The 10,042-nt window shown below is 29.6% G+C and overlaps 1 protein-coding gene across 5 annotated transcripts in view; it reads right to left on the bottom strand.

The window, feature by feature from the left end:
- Positions 1 to 6,625: 6,625 nt before the first annotated feature.
- LOC107436783 (teneurin-m) overlaps positions 6,626 to 10,042 on the bottom strand; it is a 536,656-nt gene continuing 533,239 nt past the window's right edge. For all 5 annotated transcript variants that reach the window (XM_043049130.2, XM_043049142.2, XM_071180206.1 and 2 more), the window contains one exon: positions 6,626 to 9,574. The gene's annotated coding sequence lies outside the window, so the exon portion shown is untranslated. The remainder of the gene's footprint in view (positions 9,575 to 10,042) is intronic.

The raw sequence follows: 10,042 nt of genomic DNA, 5'->3' as shown, positions 1-10,042 counted from the left end.
ATGTGATCGTTAAGGAAAGTGGTAGTACAATGCTAATGTGGGATAACAATAACCCAATAGGTCCAAAGGGTCACAAAGTGTGAGGTTTGAACAAATTGGATGATTTGGTATCACCAAATTTAGAATAAGGGTGAAAACTAAGACAATTAAAGATTAATGGTAAATACGATAAAGTCATACTATATCCAAACAATATATGATTTAATACAGTAAGCTGATGTTTCCAATAAGAAAAACTAATGAATTCACATATATGCATGCCCATAACAATAATTGAAAGGTACTCACCCTGTACACACAGGACATGATAAATCATGAAAATAGAGGCAAATAAATTCTCCAGCACAAGATTAAATTATTAACATATCATTTTATTTAGAACATACATCTTTCACCACATCTACCAACACAAGAAAGGCATTTTATTGAAATGGGTGACGGGAGAATTAAAACACAGAAGGCGTTATAGATAAATGTTAATTATAAAAGAACGAGTAATTTAGAGGTTAAAATAAATATGGAAAGAAAGCTTCAATTCGAGAAGGTTTTTCTTATGTTAAAGAAAATTAAAGGTATAAAATGATTTTAAATTTACAGAATTTGATTAGAGATATGGATTTAATTTAAGATAAAGGTTAAGAAAAAAATAAAAGGAAATCCCTCGATACGGACCGAAGTCCGCATCTCGGAAAAAAAGGAACCAGCAAGAAGGAAAAACCAACAGAGAATCTTTTCAAAAAGTGACTTAAAAATTCCTTAACTGGGGTAGACCAGAAAAACTACGACCAATTAAAATTAAAGAGGCGGAGAGTTTGAAATTTAAAGTAAAGGGATTGGCTAGTTAGCCCCCCTAAAATTAAAAGAGGAAAAAGAAAGGCGTGAATAGAGGGGTTGGTTGACTTTCCCCACAGGAAGTGCGATGACCGCAATGACCATGAGAAAGGTCACCAAGAAAGTTAAAAAGATTGCTGAAATAAAAAAAAAGAGGAATAACGTTTAAAGAAAAATTAAAGGCTTAGATAAATTAGATAAATAAATTGTCACATTACATTAAGTGTATATGTGACAGTAATATTTTTCTTATTTGATGATTGTTTAATATAGAACAGTTTTCTGCGTCCGATTATGAGTCAAAAAAGAAAAAAATATGAAAGTTGTTTATTTTAATGTAAGGAATTTTTAGAATTGGTTTTTTCTTTTTTGCTTTGTATCGTAAGCATTATTTATTCTACGTTTTTTAGTTTCTAAATAATGATTTTCATTAAAACTTAAAACTTTTTGATAAAAATTGTTGTCAAAGAACTTTTTTTACAAAATTAAATTACATAAAATTATGAAGCTTATGCATACTTTTTGCTTATTTTAATGTTTGAAGTAATATGATTCTTAAAACTATGGAATGTAAAGTTTAAATAGGCCTTTCAGGTTATATCATTAAATTTAGTAAAACTATTTCTCAGGCATTAGGTTTTAACTCTAATAAGAAGATTTTTCTGTTTAGTTACAAATATTTTTCAGATGTGTTTTGGATGTTCCTTCCTTAAAGAAAAAGAGATACCTTCTTGTTTTAGGTTGCATAAGAAAGGATATCAAACATTTTATTTAATAGGCCACGATAAAGAAGGAACGTTACAATGTTACACGCTACATTAAAGACGTCTCCAGAGTAACTGAATGACTGTTCATATAGAAATCGCAAGTATTAGTCTCATACAACAACGCCCCCTTTAGTTCGTTGCGATCGCGAATAATCAAATCATATATTCCTCTTACATATGCGAACCAAATATAGAATATCAAGTAATGAAATCAAGTTTGATGAAGAAAGTTTTGCTTTTAAAATTAACTTTGAAAAAAAAAAGATATCTGTGTTGCAGAAATAAAATACTATTTTCCATGTCCTCAAGTCGTAAAATGTTTTGAGGACGTTGTGCTGATTGTCTTCAAATCATGATTTAAAAATCTGGTCTCTTCTGGATGCGTATTCACGAACTCTGGCCTTGATGGAAAAAGAGCCTCGATATCATTGCCTCAATTTCAGATCAAACGGTCAGCAATTACGTTTAGTGCATTTGTTTACTTTGTTAGAATAGACTTAAGAGGATACCATACTACGGGAGAAACCTTTTGTCGCAAATTCTCTTTCCCCTCTGTAATCAATTTAAAATTTAAAGTAAAAAAAAAGTTCAGACAAGCCTAAAGTAAGCCATGAAGTTTCCATTGCTGTAAAATAAATAAATGAATTTAATAAATATATAAAAATGCAAACAGATTATCGGAAGAGATCTTCCCTATTACGTAATTCCGAATTATCTTCTTATAATTGATTTTCTTTTTGAAATCTTAAAAATTTCTTTTCAGTATTTGAAACTTCATAGCTTACTCTAGGCTTGTCTGAACTCAATTTTTTTTTAACTTTAAATTTTAAATTAGTTATGGAAAAGAGGAAAAGGAAAGAGAATTTGTAACAAAAAGTTTCTCCCGTTGTAGGCGACCTTGTAAGAGGAATGGGATTCTTTCATGTGTCTTAATAATTCTTAGTCAACAGTTCTTATTTCCTTCATGCACTATCATTCTTAAAGTATTCTTTTTGTAAATATACTTAACATCTGATTTTAAACCCCAATTGAATTCTTCCGATTTCGTTATTTTAGAACGAAAGTTTTGTTACTTTTGATCTCATATGGTCTAAATGCGGTAACCTAAGAAGTTGAGACTTTAATTTAAAATCCAAGTAATAAATAGTTTAAACTTATGTGACGTTTTGAGTTTAATTGTCGACTTAATTTATAAGTTCAAAAAAATTGTTGGTTATTCATAAGTTGTAAAATGTTGCCTCTTGCTCATTGCTTTGAAACTTTTCGAAAAATAATAGCATATGTTTTTATAAGCTAAATTTTAGATTTTATTCAATTGTCCACATTAAATTGAAAAAAAAAAAAAAATTCTGGGGCATGGAGTTAAAGATTATTACCTCAATATTTATAAATTATAAATTAAATGGACTTAATGCAGAAATATTTTATATATATATTAAATTTTTTTTTCGAATTTCATACATACATTGACAATTTCATACGCATTCAGCTAATTCGAATTAAAATTAATTACCTAGAATTATTTCCCAAGGCGTGCTGTTACATTCCTTGTGCTTCCCACTGCTGACAAGTTTAATTGGAAGGAACTATAAAAGATTATTCGAAAATTCACTCGAAGTTTCACTGCCAAAATTGCCATTTTAATATAAGATACTATATTTTCCAGATTGCGACTGTTCCACCTATTTTGAGGGTTCAGAATTCGGCCCGTCGATAAAAAGGATATGTTTATTCAGAGAAATTACGTTTTTGTGTCTGGTTTCGAAACACAGTCTGCACTAATTAATTAGCATAAAGTTAACTTAGTTATAAAAAAACATATTACATTGCACTGATTATCAAAATGCCTCGGTTATAAAAAAAATTGGTTATATTGCCTTGAATAATTGGTTATAATTCGGTCTTCCAATCGGTTCATTCAAAGTTCACGTCAGGTTAGTATAAGGTATATCCAACTACGACCCGTAGTCGAGTCAAGCATTGATGGGGAATTTGGGTCAAAACTATAATAATGACTTCTTAATCAAAAAGCGCTTGTACTCCTCAAGTACTCTGCCTCATTCATTTAGAATGAATGATTGCAGAAATGTCTGTAAGAAATCCAAATGCTGTATGGTTTCATTATCAGAAGAAGGTGGTGTGTACGTTGAGACAAATTTAAATATTGCTTCTCTAAAATTGATAATAATTGTGAATTTACGAGCAACAACATGCATAAAAACAAAATGTTTAATTGTAATAAGATTTGCTGCTCTAACTTTTACACCTGAAGCAGTAATAGTTGTTTCAATTGTCCTAGTGAAAATATGTTTCATCTGTCATATTATGTCGGTTATCGATGAGAAAAAGTATTCTAATTGATCACCATTTCCATGGAGAAAGTTTATTTACTAATATCTCAATAAATGAGAGTATATTTGGCAAGGACAAAAACTTACTATGTACTCATTCATCTCAGAAAATTCTAAAAGAATATGTTTGGCTTGTCAATAACAATGACTTATTACTGCCCCAATTATAAAAAAAAATTTAGCTGCCGATTCCCAAACATTTTATACAAAGCGTTTTATAAAGACAGTCCATAACATACATTTTTGCAAGCTTCTTCAAAAATGAAGATTAATTTGCACATTGCGAATTAAAATAAATCGCGAAAAAATGAAAACGCTATCGAAATCTAGCAAATCAATACTGAGCGAGGTGAAACTCTCATTGAGGAATACTGAAGAGCTGAAACATCAAAACCTGTTTGATTGCTGAAATCAAGCAGAGAGGATATGACAGAATATTATAAGAAATACCTCAAAGTTTAATCAGGCAATTAAACTGGTTTTGAGGTTAAATGTACAGTCTTCCTGTCTGGAAATTCAACCGATTTCGATGGTAATTTTTTTAAATATTTTCTTTGCTTCAGTATTAGTTTACGTTCATTCATATGATTTTCTTTTCAAGAAAAGGCTAATAATATATATTTGGAGGTTGGTTCTTACGTAACATCCTGTATGCGCACATATTAATGTGTGATTAAATTAAGGTAGAAACGCTGCAACAAAATCAAATTTTCAAACATTCTTATTTTCGTCTTTCATAATATTAAACTTAACATTTAGAGCCTCTTATGCATATATGCACTTCTTTTAATATTCAAAAGTTGTTTTTAGAATGAAGTTTAGATTAGAACTTGCTAATGATACAAAACAAGTAGTTGAATTTTTTCAAATCTTAAAGTTTCACCTGTGGGCTGCAAATGCACGCTTCAAAAAACGGTTAAGAGTTTAAACTATTTAGAACAGGATAATATAAAATGCCCGCCCCACCTCCTATTGTTGTTGAAACTTGGAATTTTACGCTCGGGAACTCAAGTCTGAACTATGCTATACATCGTTAAAAAATTTATCAAGAAACAATCTATAAAAAGTACATGATGATCTACTGTTTCATACCGTCTGGATATGATGAGTGTTTCGTATGCTCATGTGTGGGTATAGAATATACGTTCAAGCAGAATTTCATTGAAACCTGTCCAGTAGTTGAGATAATAAATGCCAGTCTGAGCCTGTATAGATATAGAGGAAACCATACTCCCTTTAATCCATTTATTTACTTGATTTTGTAGCCATTCTTCATTATAATCTGATTATGATGAGTGTTACGCTTGATCTTCTGTGTGTATTGAACATTTGTTCAAACAGAATTTCATTGAAACCTATCCTGTAGTTTTCGAGCTAAGATATCTTAGTGTGAGCCTGAATAGAGAAGACCATGTTCCATTTATTTGCTGGATATTGTAATCACTGTTTCATGAAATCTGATTATGATTAGTGTTACGCATGATCATGCGTGTGTTTTGAACGTACGCTCTAACAGAATTTCATTAAAATGTGCCCAGTAGTTTTTGAGATAATCGATTCTTGTGTGAGCCTGTATAGTGACCCAACTCCCCATCACCCATTTATTTCTTTGATGTTATAGCTACTGTTTCATACCATCTGATTAGAATGAATATTACAGGCGCATGCGGGCACCTTGAACTTACGTTCAAAACAAATTTCATTAATGACTAAGCAGTAGTTTTTGAAATTACCTATCCTTTTGTGAACCTGTATAGAGGAGTCCATTTATTTGCTTGATTTCGTAATCACTGTTTCATACAATATGATTGTGATGTGTGTTTCACCGCATGATCATGTTTGTGCATTGAACATACGCTCAAATTGAATTTCATTAAAACCAAACCAGTACTTTTCGAAATAATTAGCCATACTGTGAGTTTGTATGGAGGAAACCAAACTCCCTTTAACCAATTTATTTCCTTCGTTTTGCAACCACTGTTACATACAATGTGATTATAATGAGTGATACAGGCACGTGCTGCTGTATTGAACATATGCTCGAACTGAATTTCATCAAAACCAGTCTAGTAATTTCGGAGATAATCCTTTAAATCTAAAATTTCTCTTAGTTAAGAATAACGGTTTAGATTTTAACATGGTAGAAATGAACCTGTTAATTGCAGTACCGGATGCCTCATAAAACGAACGACAATAAAAAAGGGAAGAAAAAACAATTTGCAGTATTTCGCATTGGAAATCAATGTTTTTTCTTCCAAATATAATACTAGTTGCCAAGTACGCCAATAGATGGTATTACAGACAAGGAAAACTATAAAACCTTGAATTATGCTGTGTGTCAGATAATCCCAATGGAAAGATTTTCATTACAGTTCTCCGACCTGAAACGACGTTGTCGACGTAAATAATAGTTTAATGGTTGTAAAAATATTGCTTCTGATTTTTCTTCGTTGTCAGTGCCTTCTCTTGTTGAACTTTGAACCTAATATTGAAACTTTGTGAGATTAAATCAGTGGTTTCCAATGTGGTCAACAGCAAACTGTACAATATTGTCTCCTTTTGATTTTCTTTAAATTTTTAGTGAGTTTGTCGTTTTTGGGATTTTCTAGTTTAATTTTTATTCAACTCATTTATTATGAATGTAATGTACCCTTAAAAATACAAACATTCTAAAAATTTACTTTGGTCCAATTTTATTATTTAATCATCAAAGTCGACTAAATGTAGTATTAAAATTCACAACAACAATTAAGTACAAACATTTCATAATCGTTTATATATATATATATATAGGCAAGTATGTACAAGGCATTAAACAATATATACATAACATCCCCAGCTAAGCCTGATGGATGCATTAAAACAATTCGGCATTGCAATTCGACGGAAGCTTCTTACTCGTCCATTTTCATCGTCATGGTGACGATAAAAAAATGAAAATAACTAACAGAATTTTAATTCGAGTAAGTTTTTCAGAGTGACCTAGAACGGCCACTAACACATAAAAGGGACGAGACATGAAAGTTGAGAAATTGAAAGTTGAGTGTCCAGCACTGGTGCTTTCCATTTTTTTCCTTATGATTGTCCATATCTTAATTTTAGCTTTCTTTTGTACACATACATTTGTGGGATACATACATATATAAATATAAAAGCATACAAATCACAGCTAGTTACTTTAGAAAACCCCTAGTTCTTTTTCTTTCTTTTTTTTTTTTTGCAATTCAAAGTTCGATTTTAAAAACATTCGTTTTTAATAGTCCTCTCGTTGAGTAAGGAATGTTGATCAAAAATGAATGAGATCTGTATAAAAATGAATCGGTGATTAGTTTTACAATAACTTGTAGTTTAAAGTACTTGTTGGCCTTTCTAAAAGATATGTTGTAAAAGAGGTTTTTTTAAAGCATAGAGATATATTTTGCTTTAAAATTTTTCAGACCCTGTTTGAAGATTTTGAAGGACAATAAATTTTTGAATATTCAGATTTAAGAAGCTAATCAAAAATTATCAAAACAGTCTTTCCTACTAAACCAAGTTCTTAAATTTTTAAAAACCATTCTTAAGTTAGTAGTTTTATCAATCTCTACTGTTTGGAGGAAAAAAAATACTAAAATAAAGTTATTATGACTTTATTAAAGGATAACTCCACATGTAACTTATACTACAAAATAGCAAAACTTACAATTCAAAAAAACAGAAAAAAATTTATGGAGGGATTAACTTAAAAATGTAACCGTAAACAACAAAAAAATGTAATCAACAATATGCTTTATTGATGTGGATGTTATTTAACTAAAGATGATACTAAATTTCCTCAAAATTATTATGTCATATTCGTACCTTTATATTTTGTCTCCTTTATAACACCAGAAAATTTTATTCTATGGTTTTGAAATTTTGACAATGGGAGGCAAGGGACTATTTTAGACCCCGATTCAAAAATCGAACAAAATTTTTACTTAGGACGTTCGAGAGAGACGTTTGAAAGATGAACTTTTCTCATTGGTTTAGTATTAGTCATTGTTAAATTTATCTGCAGACGATTATGTTGTTTTTTACTTTAAATATCAAGATAACATTAGTGTTGTTTCTAAGCTTATAGCTCTGTTTAATTCAATTGGAGTTTACGTCAGTAAAATAGTATCTCTATCGCTATGTCAGTCAAATAGTGTCTCTAAGCTATCTGAAACCAAGTGTTTATTTTGTTTATAGTCAAGATTTTAAAATTTATCTCTCTACAACTACACATTCTTAAACCAATAGTAATTAAAATAAAAATAACAACAAAATTAATGGAGAAAATTGCTACATTTTGATAAAGTATGACTAAAATAGCTTGGCAGCTATTAATAGCATTATTTTTAGTGCTGAATATGATATTGAATTTTATCATGAAAAGCCGAACTTCGATAAGCGTGTTCTGCTTAATCTAATAACGTAAAGTCGTGACTAAAGGCAACAAATTATAATAGAAATAGAAATTATTTAAGCTCTAATAATTATGTCATTATATACCCCTGACTTAAGTGAATGTTATCCTACAAATAATAAATTCAGATTTGTTGATTATTTAGTTTCTTTTATCTCGTACGAGGAATATTTATTCATCTAGGACATGATAAATTTGACTAAATTCAATATGTAATATCCACACCACTGAAACATGTTCTAAAAGTCATTTTATTACAAACATATTTTCAGTTGAAACTTTATTGTATAAATTTTGCCATTTTGTAGAACAAATCACGCATGGATATAATTGTGTTATTGTAATGCATTTTTGTTAATATAGTAATTATTTTTGAAATTTCAAAATAACTTACTATTTTTAAATTAGTATAATGTTCAATAACCAATTGTAAAAATATGCAAATAAATAAATCAAAACAGATATACAATACAATATTAAACAATTGCTGTTTTCAAACAAATTATTGCACAATAACTGATAGAATAAAATATATCACGGTAAATCATTTAGCTTTTTCAAAAAATATTTCATAGGAATTGTATTTAAAAAATTTGAAAAGCACAATCAGAAGAGAATGCACCATTTTTTTAAAAAATAAATGACAAATTGAAGGAAAGAACCATTTCTTTTCAAAATTAAACTGTTTATATAGTTAGTTAAATATTATGTACAATTATTAATCACAATGTATGTATAATTTATACTTTTTAAAGATATATTTTGATTTTGATACAGTTGCTTTAAATTTTTGTAGTTGATACCCTGCATGATTTCATAGTTAACACAGTAACAATTTGACTTGTGGAAAAATATTTACACAATTTAAACTTATAATTCAATTCGATATAAGGCAGATTGAAAAACTTGGACGTTGATTTCTAAAAACCAAGTTAAATTATACAAATAAAGTGACCAAGCATAGCACAGTACATGACTTGAAGAATTTCAGAACCAGTTGAAAAAAAAAACTGTTTATCGTTGAAACTCATTAAAATATCACAAACTATGAAACAAGAATAAATTATAGTCTTTCTTGAAACACAAAATATTGATTTTTCAAATAAAGTGAGATGAAGTATTCACATGCTTGGCAAAAAAAAAAAATAATAATAATAAATAGTTCGTATAAACTACAGGGATGATATATTTTTGACCTGAAATTAAAGAAAAAAAATCATTAGTTTCAAAGCTGTATAAATTTAATAAACAAACAATTCAAACAAGTTATATGCATGGTGTTTGGTAATAACCACCGTTAACGGATTTTTTGAGGCGACATCTGAGTGGTAAAAGCATTGAACTGTAATGGGAAGGATTGGAGTTTGAACCCTGGTGGTGACTTGAAGCTCACTAAGCTTTTGATCGATAGATATCAGTTTGTCAGGGAAGTAAATGCAGCAGGTGCGTAATGCTTGACCACATTGCCACCATTATGCCACTAGACTCAAAATTGTAAGGTATTAAATTCAATGATACACCTGACCCACAACTTGATGTTGCAGAAATACAATGTATATTTTTAGAATCCTTATCAAAAGGGAAGTTAAAAGATTTTGCAGTCTGGAAGTCGTAAATTAATATTAAATCGAAGAATAAAATCAAACACGCAATGAAATTTGTCA

This window comes from Parasteatoda tepidariorum, chromosome 4, assembly GCF_043381705.1.
Source record: "Parasteatoda tepidariorum isolate YZ-2023 chromosome 4, CAS_Ptep_4.0, whole genome shotgun sequence".
NCBI classification, from domain to species: domain Eukaryota; kingdom Metazoa; phylum Arthropoda; class Arachnida; order Araneae; family Theridiidae; genus Parasteatoda; species Parasteatoda tepidariorum.
The sequence above is the reverse complement of the archived record's forward strand: the minus strand, read 5'-3'. Positions and strand labels throughout refer to the sequence as shown.